Source organism: Manis pentadactyla, chromosome 5, assembly GCF_030020395.1.
Source record: "Manis pentadactyla isolate mManPen7 chromosome 5, mManPen7.hap1, whole genome shotgun sequence".
Lineage (NCBI taxonomy): Eukaryota > Metazoa > Chordata > Mammalia > Pholidota > Manidae > Manis > Manis pentadactyla.
Genome location: NC_080023.1, coordinates 154,241,095 through 154,255,159, shown reverse-complemented (window position 1 = coordinate 154,255,159; position 14,065 = coordinate 154,241,095). Strand labels below are relative to the sequence as shown.

General features: G+C 47.7%; 1 pseudogene; it reads right to left on the bottom strand.

Moving 5' to 3' along the window:
* Positions 1–5,792: 5,792 nt before the first annotated feature.
* The window catches only part of LOC130683997 (WD repeat-containing protein on Y chromosome-like), a 30,107-nt pseudogene continuing 21,834 nt past the window's right edge, over positions 5,793–14,065 (bottom strand).

Below are 14,065 nucleotides of genomic sequence, written 5' to 3'. Positions count from 1 at the left end.
ACCCCTCAGAGGCCCCCACAGCCGGCTCCTGGCCGTCAGGGTCTGCGCCCCTCTGGCCCAGCCCGTCCAAGGCATCCCTCCCCCGCTGCCCCCAGGTCTCCCAGGACCACTCCTGCCTCCATGGCCCATCCCCACTAGGCAACCAGAGGGAGTTTTTCAAGACACTGATGAGACTGTCTGCGCCTTTTATTAAAATGCCCTTGAGATTCCCAAGAGAAAAAAGCCCTGTGCGACTGGCCCCTCAGGGCCTCTCCTCCATGGCTCCCCCTGCCTCAGTTTACTCCACTGAGCCACACGGGCTTCCTGAAGCTCTTCAAAAGCGGGCCTCCTCCCTGGCTGTTCCCTCGGCTGGAAGACCCCCTCCTTATCACCCCCCACAAAGATCTGCTGGCACTGGTCTGGCAACAGGTAATATGCACAGGTGCCACTGTTTATATAAAAGCCCCTGTGACAGTGGGCCATGCACCAACCCTCCCTGGACCCCGGCTGCCACCTTGGGTGATGGACTCATGAGGGACATGTGCATGTCCTGAGGGGTGGGTGACACACCATTCAGTCTGCTACACAGAACACCCAGTCCCAGTGAGGCCCGTTCCCAGACCCCGTCATCGCCCCACCCCAGACCTTTGCCCCGGAAGTTTCCCTTGACTTACACTGTTCTCTATTCCCCATCACTTGCAATCCGAAACCTACCCACCCTGCCAGACCCCAGTCAGGACCCACTCAGCCTAGAATACAGAAAAAGGAGCCCAGATACCCAGAGCCAGTTGGACCTCAAGGCCCCCCATCTGCTGCCCCTTCTCAGCAGCTCCACCAAAAGCTCAGAGCTCACAGACAGGGTCTGTGGCTTCCCCGGGGGAGTGATACTCCAACGTCCAGCCAGGGCTGACGAACAGAGGCCGCACATAGGCCCACAGGGAGGAAAACCGAGGTGAGATTAGTCTCAGGGGATCTCCTGGGGTAAGCAGACTTTGAGGTAATAGTCATGATTAGTTATTGGTCAAATAATTATCCAACACTTGCTATGTGCTAAGTAGGAACCGTGCCAGGCATGGGAACCATGAACAAGACAGACATGGTCATGTCCTGGGAGAAGGAGGTGTGTGACAAGTAGACACACAAAGAAACAAGGTGATGAGAATAAAGCAGAGCAGGGGGTAGAGAGCCAAGGTGTCAGGAATTGAGGGGATGTTTTAGCAGGTCATGAAAAAGAGGTCTTTGGCCCAGGGGAAGTCCTTCTTGGGCAGAGCAGACAGAAAATGCAAAGGTCCTGGCTGGCGCTGGGCTTAAAGGTCCTTCCTCTAGGAAGTCATCTCAGATTGCGTCTCCTGGTCCCCCAGCACACAGCCCCATGAGCCCACCAGCCTCCCCCGGGATTCCCCGTGCTTGTGCTCAGTAGGATAATCTGCTGGACAAACCAATGAGAAGATGCAGTCATACTACAGAGGAGTGATCTGTGCCCCCAACAGGGAAGGGCTGGGTGTTCCTCATTCTGGCATCCCCATGCCCGGGACAGTGCCTGGCATAGAGCAGGTGCTCACTAAGGTTTGAACAAGTGTGAAATATGGAAGAGGTGCCAGGAAATGAGGTCAATGATGGCTTCTCTCTGAGGACATAACTGTCCTCACACTCTCTTCAATGTCCTCATGCCCTATCTGGTGGAGGGACACCCACCCTGAGTCTGCCAGTGGGGCCATGACCCCCCAGCCCAGCTGGGCCCAGAAAATGTTTTTGCTCCGTGGGAGATAAATACTCCTTTTTCTGGTTGTTAGCGGTACATATATAATAATGTAGGTGTGAGCCTTCCCCTTCTTTTCAGAGCAGCATGGATGTGGCCCTGGATCCTGGAGAAGGTGACCTGGGGAGGGGCTGGTTGTGGGAGGCCTATGAGGAATTGCAGCCACAGGCATTTGCTCATCATTCCGCTTGAATGCAAAGGTTATAGGTCATGTGGGTGTGAGTGTATGAGGCAATAAATGAATGTGAGTGTGTGGGGGTGTGAGTGCATGTGTATACAAGTGTGTGCACAAGTGCACACAAACAGAGAAGAAACCCAGAAGAAAATGCACCAAAATGATCTCTGGGAGATAGAATCCTGATGGGTTTTATTAGCTTTTATGCTGTTCTGTATTTCCCTAACTTTCTATGTTCAGCCTATGCTACTTTTAGAATCATAAAAGAGCTAAAATAAGTAGCTTTTTAAGGCCACTGGTGCAAAAAGCAGAGAAGAGATGGGGGAGGAGATAGGTGTGACTCTTCAGGCACCTGGGCTAGGGAGAACGGGGAGGGAGGGCAATGAAAGTACTGAGATCAGGAGGTGAGGCCTCCAGCCCAGATCCATGCATACCAACTCCTGTAGGACGCCTCCATTTCCCCTCTGGGTCCTGAGCTCCTCTGACCCTGAGGCCCCATAAGTATCCACCAGATATCCCAGGAAGGGCCTGGGCAAGGAGGGCCTGGGTGGGGGCAGCAGGACAGACAGAGGTGCTCACATCACATCACACACATCACATCACAAAAGTAGAGCTCAGCCTACCTTTCTTCCTGGGATTCTGCGCCTTGGACACCCACTACCTGGAGGGCCACCTGCGAACTCTGGTGGCCAGAGACAAATCTCTGTGGTTGGCTGTGGCTGGGGGTGGGTAGAAGATGGATGGACTCAGATTCCACAATTATTTTCTGAAAGTTACCTACAAGGTGCCAAAGCAAAAACACGTGGGCAAATGCAGTAAAATATTGTTACAGGGCTGGGTCCATTGAGCGGAGGGTCCCCCCGATCCCAGAGTCAGAGGGAAGCTTCCCCAGAGGTGGACATGTCCTGGTCCCTAGTGTCCAGTCAGATGGCCCCTAAGTCAGGATCTAGGGTCCTAAAAAATGACCCAAATCTCCCTTCTGGTCAGGGCTGTGCTGAGACTTTTAAGAAAACTCCCGAGGCCACATCCCAGCCTGCTGCCCTCCCCTCTTCCATGCACCTCTGGGCAGAAGCCGAGGCCCAGCCGCAGCTTACGCCACGGTCCTATCCGCATCCTTCCCCACTTCCAGAGTTCTCCATCTGAGACGTTGCCCAGAGGGGAACAGTGGAAGGATCGGAGGGTGTGGGCTCAGAACAATCTGGGCTCAAGTCCCCACTGTCCCAGTTTCTAGATATGAAACCGCATGCCTCTCTGAGTCTCCCTGGGGGCCCCCCAGTGCTTACACCCTGAGATTCTGAAAAGGGGCAGGCCGTAGAGAGCCCACCGCAGAGAGTGTGGGGCAACACTGATGTAAGCGCCCGCCCCTGAGCGTAGTCTGAGGAGGGGCTGAAGGGTCTGCAATTCCTGCCCCTACCAGGGCAGGGGCCATTGTTCAGGACCAGGCTCTAATGGCTCTGCCAGGGAAAGGGCCACCCTGGCTCAAAGACCCAGGTCCTGCCAGAATCTCACCTCATCAGACCTCCCCCTGCTGGGGACTCTCTGCCCTGGGGGGCTGCAGGATTTTTCTTAGTGTGCCTCTCTGGTTGCTGCCAGCCTCAAATGCAACCAGAAACCTAGTGGCCCCTGAGAAGAACCAGGCAAGATGGGCACGGAGGACCAAGCCTGCCACCAGAGAGGCTCAGACTGAGGACCCAGGTGTGGCCGACCTGACCGATCCCGGCCCTGGCCTCAGCAGACCCCCGGGTTTCAGAAGACCCACCCTGTGAGCCCACACTTCCTGTGCTGCGGGTCCCTAAGGCTCATGGAGCTGCCTGGCCATTTCAGGGGATCTGTGATGGAGACTGGTATGGGTTGAACTGTATCCTCCAAAAAGATAAGTTCACATCCCAACCACAATACTTCCGATTGTGACCTGATTCAGAAACCGGGTGGCTGCAGATGTAATTAGTTAAGACAAGGTCATGCTGTGGAATGGCTGGTGTCCCTATAAGAGGAGAGACACCTGGAGGGGATGATCACATGACAAAAACATAGGGAGAAGGCCACGCGACAGCAGAGGCAGGGATGGAGTGGGCCGTTGCCAGCCAAGGAACCGAGTATTGCTGGCCACCACCGGAAGCCAGAGAAACAAGGAAGGATTCTCCCCTACAGAGGGAGCGTGGCGCTGCCCACACCGGACTGCTGGCCTCCAGAACTGTGAGACAATACATTTCTGTTGTTTTAAGCCCCTGGCGTGTTGTACTTTGTTACAGCTGCCCTAGGAAATGGATGCAGGGACGACATTGGGGTACAGCATGCATATGTATTTTGGCCTCAGTAATCTGGGCTCCTGGGTGGTCCCTGATCTTTAATCCAAGAACCAAGCCTTGGAGGGCTCAGATCACAGTTTTCCGTAGCAGAGAGGATGCACTGGCTCTGGGGAGGGGGCACAGTGACACAGGGACTCCTCGTTAGAGGAGAGGGAAGCCCTGTGCTTGCACCCTGGGAAGTGAGAAAGGGAGATGGAAGCAGAGAGAGAGGGGAAGCCACACATTCATTGCCCAGGGCTGAGCCTTGGCTGGGCAGTAGGGTCCGTGGGAACAAGAGCTGCAGAGACCTCTGAGAAACCAGGCCTGCAACCCACCTTTCATGGCTCCAGTGAGCCCCAGCCTAGATGGCACCGTGGGAGCTGTGGAACAGCAGCAGTGGCTGCTGTTGGGTGTTCAGAGTCTCTGAATGCCCCAGAACCCAGTGTGGTGCTGCTGAGAGGGATGGTGGGCCAGCAGAGGCCTGGACAGATGCCTCTGGGCCAGAGGGGGACAATGAGCCCAGAGTCAACAGCGGACTCCAAAGCCAGACTGTAGCAGAGCCAGGCTCAGGTGCCATCCACGCTCTGGGCCTCCCTTACATGAGGGACTGAACAGTTTGTAAACACAGGGTTCCCTGCAGAGGAGCGCCTGGTTGTAGATACCCCAGTGTAGATACTCCAGCAGTTAATCTTGCTGTAATTTAATTCCTGTTTAAGCTTAATCTATAGCTGAAACTAATCTAAGAGAGAATAGGTGCTGCGTCTTGGAATCTGGTGCGAGTCATGAGCGATGTGACAAGGACTGCAAACAGTTCCCGTTGTCCTTTCCGAGGTAAACCCAGATAAGGAGCACACCGTGAGACTCACGTGGTGGTTGACTTGACGAGACAGAAGAGAAACTTTAAGAGGTGAATAGTCTGCAATTATTTAGCTTGATGAAAAAACTCATCCTATAATCATTAATTGATGCTTGTCTTTTTACTTGCTGTAGCTTAATAAAAGCACATGGAAGCCCTGGCTTGGTGCTTAGTCTCCAAAGGAGCCTAAGCCCTCTGCATTAAACGTCATTCTGCCTCGGTTTCTCGTTTTCACGGACTCCGACCGCAACACTTGGTGGTGGAAGAGGACAGACACACAGCAGGGGTAGGAGACATACAGCCACTGTTACCTCCAGATGACTGCTGGGCCTCACTCTTGCCTTGAGGGTGAACCACTTTTCAGAGCCAAACAGCTCACCCAGCGGCATCACCCATAGCCCCTGCCAGACAGCTGCACCTGCCTCCTGGGGGCAGGCCTCTCCCCCTGCGCCTGCCCAGGGCCTCACAGGGGGAGTATGACACGATCTCAGAGACATAGCCTGGCGCCTAAGAGCACGAGGGACACACAGCCCAACTCAGGGCCTGTGGGACTCCAACATCTGAGAACATTTATTTCCTTCTCCAAGTCCCTGGTGAGGAAGAAGGTCAGCTTCACCAGCCAGGCCGGGCAGAGACAGCCAGGAGGCCTATATCCCTGGCCCTGGTAGGGGTAAGCCAGGGAAAGCCAGGCCCCCCTGGCCTGGGTACCTGCTGGAGGACAAGGGAGAAGGACGGGCCACCTCAGAACCTGATGCGGGAGCTCTTCTTCACGGAGGACAGAGGAGGGGTCTTCAGAGGCCGTGAGAGCTGCTTTGGGGAGGAGCTGACAGGCATGGGGGTTGCTGACCTCTGCACGATGTACCTGGACACCTGGGGGGACTGCGGCCCCAGGGAGGTGGACAGGTTGTACTCCGGGAACCCAGAGGCCGGGGCTGATGGGGACAATGAGGTGTACGTGGAGGAGGCAGTGGGCGTGCTGGCAGTGGTGCTGGGTGCCGTCTCCCTATCAGGATCCAGGTCCTTCTGGAAGGTGTGGGTCTCCAGGTGGAGGAGCCGGCCCTGCTGCTCTAGCACCTTGTGCTTCATCAAGTCAGGCGGGTGGGTGGGTGCCAGTTCATTGAAGTGCAGCATTTGGTAGATCTGAGGAGCGATCTGTGGGGAACAGAGAGGGGAGTGCAGGGGCAGCAGGACCAAGAGGGAGGCCCCAGGAGGATGGGCCTGACACTTCCATGCAGAAGAAGTCTCTGGAGGGCCACGGCTGTCACTGATGACCAAACCCACCCTTCTCTTGGTATAGCAGCAGCCTGCGAGGTGGGCACTGGACTGTCCCTGTCTTAGGAGGAGGCCCAGGTACCAGCTACTGCCCAGACGTGCTCTCACCGCCTGCCAGGCTGGCTCTGGGCGCATCTCCCTCTGCACTCTGACCTCTCCCCAGCAGGCACAGAGGAGCTGTCTCACTTAATGCTGAGACCCCGACACAGAGGGAGGGAGCCCCCACAGTGCCTCATGGCACTCGAGGAGGGAACGGCTGGGATCTGCCCAGCAAGAGGCATGATGGGGCTTGAGGCTGCCTTTCCAGAGTCCCTGGCTCCTTTTCCTTCTTTCCAAGGAAAACCCCCTCCATGCCCTCCATCTCCTCCTGATCGTTTACCTGGCACCATGAGACCCTGTACCTGCACAGGAGCAACATGAGCAGTAAACACACTGATAAACCAAAACCACACACTCAGGCAATGCTTTGGACGCTGTGGGAGCGCCAGACCCGGATGACCCCCCACAAGGGCCCAGTGAGGCTTGCCCTCAAGGTCAAACCCATCTCCATGGCCTCAACCAGGGCCTTGGCAGAGAAACCAGCCTGACCAGCTTTATCCCAGAACTGTCTGTGGCCCAGAATCCTGTGAAAGGCCCGATGTTCCCCTCAGCCCCACTGGAGGGCCAGGTGGGCACGAGTGGTCACCGATGGAGGCGGGATCCCCGGCCTCCAGCCCCGGCATCTCGAGGAGACAGCCCTGCTGGGCCTCACCTGGTACTTCACCCAGGCGTACTGCACATTGGTGAACAGGAGTTTGGGACTTGGAGGCTGCACTTGGACGTGTACGCTGCTCCCAGGACTTGGCTCACCTGCAGGAGTCAAGGGCAAGCGTGAGGGCTCAGGCTTGAGGTGCTGGGGGCCCCTCTACACCCCCAGCCTCACCTGCTTGCCCTTGGGCTCCCACTTGTGCCAGCTGTTCTCAGTGTCTTCTGGGGAGCGCTCTCCGGCCCACGGGGACAGCAGGGCCCCCTGCACCTCTGCAGCTTGGCCCACGCCTCAGCCTTGGCGTCCTCCTTCCCGTTCGGAGCGCCATGGAGCTACCTGCTCCGGCCGCTGGTACTCCAGGGCCTCAGGGAGATCCCGCTCCCCCCTGCCATGAGGGGCTTTCTTTCAGAAGGTGCCCTAGGCGGGGTTCCTCCCTCCTGGGCCTGGGCCTTTCCAAGCTTCTCATCCCTCCCTTGAGGCCATATTGCCCAGGCCTGGTCAATTAGCAAGTGTTCAATTAACATTAGCAAAGCCCAGATTAAACTGGTTCCCACCAAGTCCTGCCACCTCCCCACCACCCTGTGCTCTCCTCCGTGGAGACCTGGCACCCCATCCTGACCTTACCTGGACCTCCCCCTGTGGAATACTTAAACATCCTCTCCCTCCTAGGGAAGCCCTGCCTCTGCCTTATTTGATATCCCCCCCAACAGATAAGACTTATGCCTTCCCAGGAGTATAGGAGCCACAAGGACTGTTGGAAGTGCCTGGAAAACTCCCACTTATATTCAAAACACAACTCCAAAATCTATTCTTCTATGAAGCCTTCCTTTTACTTGATCCACCCAATCAGGAGATTTTTCCTCTACGCTATCCCTGTTCTTAACAGTCCTGCCACTTACCACATAGAACTGCAGTCACGAGTTTGCATATCCATCTCTCCAAATGGACTGTGAGTTGCTTAAGGCAGGACTTGTATCTGGCTGGATTTCTAGAACCTAGCACAGGGCCTGGCAGTCATCAGGACCTCAATAAATATTCTTTGAAGGATCTAAATTATCCAAGACTTGGTCAGAAATAGGGTGGAACATGTATGGAGGAAAAACCTGAAGAGAAGGTTTCCAAAGCAAGCAACCTCCCTTCCCCATGAAACAGGGAAATAACGTGAGTGTCTGTCCTCCCAGGGAACTCTGGCCACACAGAATTAACCTCTGCAGGGAACCAGCCTGAACAAATCTGAACCTGGTTCTGGGGAAGGGACTTGGGTTTTTATATTTTCCACTGTTTTGTACTTCTGAGTCTTTCAGCTTTGCTGGGCTAAAACAGAGCTCTTAGGCCACCGCTGACATCTGTGGAGTCAAATGTGCTTGCAGGTCCCAAATCTTTGGCCTTCTGAGCACCCCCTCCCCCGCCCACCGAGTGTGCCCTGCACTCTCCAAGTAAGGCTGCCTGGGACTTGGGGAAATGCCCAGCATCCCCTTCCTTGGGCCAGAGGAGACCAGGTGGGCCATGATAACTCACTGCAGCTCAGTGAAGGCCTGGGAAGCATCTAGGGAGTCGTCATCCTCCATTACGCTTTTTCTTAGATCATACTCACTAACCATCTGGACATCCTGCAGCCTTTTCCAAACATTCAGGCCAAATGTCCCTGTAATTTAACAGATCCAGCTCAGTAGCAATGACAGAGCTTCCCCTTCCTCTGAACCCTCTGTCCCTCATCCTCCACCCTCAGCCAACAGTCCCTTGCCCCTGGCCTACACCTGTTGATGCCTACCATATGCCAGGCATTATGCTGGCTACTCTACAAATACCTGGAGGAATCGGACACTAGTCATAGGATATACTTAGAGCTCAGGCCTAAAGCATTTTGCCCCACATGGAGGCCGAAATAGAGTACTGCGGCAATGACCAAGTGATTCTCAGTTAGGCTTCATGTAGCTCATGTATAAAATAGCAATGGCACAAAATGATCAGGTGTCCATCAAATGTGAGGTTAGGGATGAGGCTGGGGAAGAACAGGGGCTGGGGTAGCAAGCAGGTAGTGAGAAGAGTGAAACATGAAATCCTCCTGGGCAGGGTGCAGTGAGTTAGTTGCAGGCTATTCCCCTGCTGCAGAATTTTTCTTTAATTAAGAAAAACTAAACACATATGTTACAAATATTTTTTAAAAATAATTGGAGGGAAACAAAATAAAAAATGAACAAGTGGGACTTCATCAAACTAAAAAGCAAGCTTCTGTACAGCAAAGAACACCATCTGCAGAACAAAAAGGCATCTTACAGTATGGGAGAATATATTCATAAATGACTCATCTGATAAGGGGTTAACATCCAAAATATATAAAGAACTCATATGCCTCAACACCCCAAAACAAATAACCCAATCAAAAAATGGGCAGAAGACCTGAGCAGACACTTCTCCAAAGAAATACAAATGGCTAACAGGCCCATGAAAGATGCTCCACTTCACTAATCATCACGGAAATGCAAATTAAAACCACAGTGAGATATGACCGCACACCAGTTAGAACAGCCAACATCCCAAAGAGAAGAAATAAATGCTGGCGAGGGTGTGGAGAAAGGGGAACCCTCTGACACTGTTGATGGGACTACAACTTGGTGCAGCTGCTGTAGAAAGCAGTATGGAGGTTCCTCAAAAAACTAAAAATAGAAATACCATTTGACCCAGTAATTCCACCCCTAGGAATTGACCCAAAGAAAACAAAAACCCTGACTTGAAAAGATAAATACACCCCTGTGTTTATCATGGCACTGCATGCAATAACCAAGATATGGAGGCAACCTAAGTGTTCATCAATAGATGAATGGATAAAAAACAGGTGGTACATATACGCAATGGAATACTATTCAGCCATTAAAAAAATGAAATCCTGCCATTTGCAACAACATGGATGGATCTAGAGGGTATTATGCTCAGTGAAATAAGCCAGATAGAGGAAAACAAATACCATATGATTTCACTTATTTGTGGAATATAAAAACAAAACAAAGCAGAAGGAACAAAACACCATTCAACTCATAGACACTGAGAACTGACTAGTGGTTACCAAGGGCGAGAGGAGTAGGCAGGGGCAGGGGGAGGGAGAGGGGGACTGTTGAACCACTGTGATGTACATTTGATAAATTAAATAAAAATAATAATAATAATTGGAGAGCTGTAGAAGCAAAGAAATCAAGACAAACTAAAATTACAGAAAAGGAAGAGTCCTTCAAAGAAGAATTGAAATCAGGAGCTGCTTTCTTCTCTGGGAGCATTTTCTGAGTCTGGGCGTTGGCTGAGTAAGAATCAGGCTCAGATTAGGAAGAAGAAAGCAACTGCAAGGAAGAGAAACCAGCAGAGCTTTGGACAGACACAGTTAAAGACATACACACAAAGAGACTGGAAAGTCAACACACAAGATAGACTAGAACAGAATACAAAACAAAAGTAAAAAACCCATTCACCCAAAATAAAAATGAAAAGAGGAATAGAGAAAGAACAGATGAAACCAACAGAAAGTAAAAATTACCACAGTGGACTTAAATCCAACCATGTAGATAGTTATATAAAATGAAAATGGACTAAATACAACAATTAAGATGGAGAGATTTTCAGACTATTAAATGAAAAGGCAAGATCCAACTACATATCATTTAGAAGAAATAAGACTTTACTTATAAATACAAAGATTAAAAGTGAAAGGATGGTAAAAGATATATCATGAAAGTACTAAGCAAAGAAAGCTTAGGAAAATGTGTCTGTCTCTACAAACAGAGAAAGACTTCAGGACAAGGAACATTACTGAAAATTAAAAGGTCAATTTTGTAGCGATAAAAGAACCAATTCCTCAGGAAGACATAATAATCCTAAATGCATATATGCCTAGCAATTTAGGGATTCAAAAATAAAAGAAACTGAAAGAACTAAAGGGAGAAACAGACAAGTCCACAATCATATTTGGAAATTTTAAGACCTCTCCCAGCTGTTCATACAACAAGTAGACATCAAAACAGTAGAGATATAAAAGATTTGAACAAGACTATCAACTAACTGGCCCTAACTAACATTTATAACATTTTACATCCAACAACAGCAGAACACACATTCTTTTCAAAGTACACATGGAACACTTACCAAAATAGCCAAGAAAATGGGACATATAAAAGATGCAGGAAGTTTCAAATCATCAAAATCATAGAGTGTAGAATTTATTTTCTGACTACAATGGTATTGAAAATCAATAACAATAGCTGGAAATTTGGCCAAGTATTTGAAAACTAATCAAAACACTTCTAAGTTATTCATAGGTCAAAGGGAAAATTAGAAATCACTTCCAACTGAATGATGATAAGACTAGGAAACTAAAAAGTTATAACATGAAAATTTTTGGGATGCAACTAAAGCAGTGCTTGAAGGAAAATTTATAGCTTCACATACCTACATTAGAAAAAGGAGGCTGTAAAACACATGATCTAGGTTTCTACTTTAAGAAGTTAGGAAAAGAAGAGTAAATCAAATTCAAAGTAAATAAAGGAAAAGGAATAATTTTAAAATAAAAAGGAAGTTGTTGTTTAATGGGTATAGAATTTCAGACTCGCAAGATGGAAGAGTTCTGGAGATCTGTTGCACAACAATGTGGATATACTGAATACTGCCGAACTGGTCACTTAAAAATGGTCAAGATGGTAAATCTAATGTTATGTGTCTTCACCACAATAAAAAAAAAGAAAAATGTTATTTGACAATTTTATAGAAAAAACATACATAATTATATGCCATTTCTTAAATGCAGAAATATATAAAATAGAAAATGAACAAAGAATAGAGAAAATCAACAATGCCAAAGCTGATTCTTTTAAAGTATTAACAAATCCAAAAACCTCCAGCAAAATTGAAAGAGAAAGAGAACACACATATTGCCAGGATCAAGAATGAAAAGGGGACATTAATAGAGATCCTGTGACATTAAGATGATAAGGGACTATTGTGAAGAATTTAATGATAGCATATTTGAAACTTGGATAAAATGGAAAAATTCCCTGAAAAAAATGAGTTTATCAAAACTGACACAAGAAATAGAAAATCTAAGTAGCCCTATATCTACTAAAGAAATTAAATTCATAATCAAAATCTTTTTCATAAAAACAACTCTAGACCCAGAGAGCTTAATCAGTGGATTCTATCAAATATTTAAGAAAGATATAATACCCATTCTATGCCAATTCTCCCAGAAATAAGAAGAGAACTTTCCAAATCCTATGAGGCTAGCATTACCCTGATACTGAACAAGACAAAGAAACTACAAGAAAATAAAACTGTAGATCAACATTCTTCATGAACATAGATGCAAAAATTCTAAACAAAATTTTACTGAACAGAATTCAACAGTATATTAAAAAGAATAATACTTGACTAAGTGAGGTTTATACCAGGAATGCAAGATTGGATTAACATTCAAAATTCAAAGAATGTAACTCACCACATTAGTGTAATAAAGGAGAAAAACCGTATGATCATTGCAATAGAAGCAGAACAGTCATTTGACAGAACCCAACATTCATGATTATAAAAAATTCTTTTTTAATAATTCATTAATAATTATAAAAAAAATCTCTCAGCTAACTAGGGATAGAGACAGCTACTGTTAAAAAAGAAATATTGCATGATTCCACTAAAGCAAACACATAGAAACAAAAAGTAGAATAATGGCTGCTTGAGCCAGAGGGGAGGGGCTTGGGCAGTTGTGGTTCAAAAGTGAAGTAAGTTAACACTAATGTACTGACACTTAAAATTTTGTTAAGAGGGTAGATTTCTGGTTTTTTTCTCCCCACGAATATTATATAATTGACATCTGACATTGTGTAGGTTTAAGGTGCACAACAGGATGATCTGCTGCATGTATACATTGGAAAATGACAGCCACAAGTTTAGTTAATACATCCATCAAGTCACAGTTAACATTGTTTTTTATTTTTTGTGGTGAGAATTTTTAAGATCTCTCTTAACTTACAAGTATACAGTATAGTATTCATAACTGTATATATACTTTTCTGTACATTAAAGCCTCAGAATTTACTCACCCAATAACTGGAGCCACCTTCATCAATTTCCCCCACCCTGCCTCCTGCCCCTGGCAGCCACCAATCTACTCTCTGTTTCTATGAGTTTGGTTTCTTTAGATTCCACATAAAGTGAGATCATACAACATTTGTCTTTCTCTCTCTGGCTTATTTTATTGAGCATAATGCCTTTCAGTTTCATTCATGTCATTGCCAATGGCAAGACTTCCTGCTTTTTCATGCTGACTAATATTCCATTGTATATGTATGTACACACATATAAAAGCTATATACATATACGTATACAGTGTCTATACAATAATATATATATGTTATACACAATTTATCACATTTTCTTTATCCACTCATCTGTTGCTACACACTTACGTTGCTTCCATGTCTTGGCTACTGTAAATAATTTTGCAATGAACATAGAGGCACAGATATCTCTTTGTGATAGTGATTTTATTTGGTTTGGATATATACCCAGAAATGAAATTGCTGGATCAGTGGTTGTCATGTTATTTGTTTTTACCACAATTTTAAAAGACTTTTGGAAGGGACTATAAAAGCACAACTATGAAGGGTGGGATTGATAAAATGGATAATACTAAAATTAACTTCTGTTCATCAAGAGACATCACAGAATAAAAAGCAGGCTCAAAATGGAAGAAGACATCTATAAAATATGATTGTCAAGGAACTCATATCCAGAATATAGAAAGGACTCCTACAAATCCAAAGGAAAAAGACAAGTCAGTAGAAAAATGGGGAGAATATCTGAATAAGCACTTAATAATAGCCACCTGACCAACAAATACATGAGATGCTCAACCTCACTACTCATCAGTGAAAGTCAAATAAAATGAGAATCTTCATAACAATATTATGTTTAGTAGCCCCACATAGCTACAAACAACCTCAATGCCACCAAG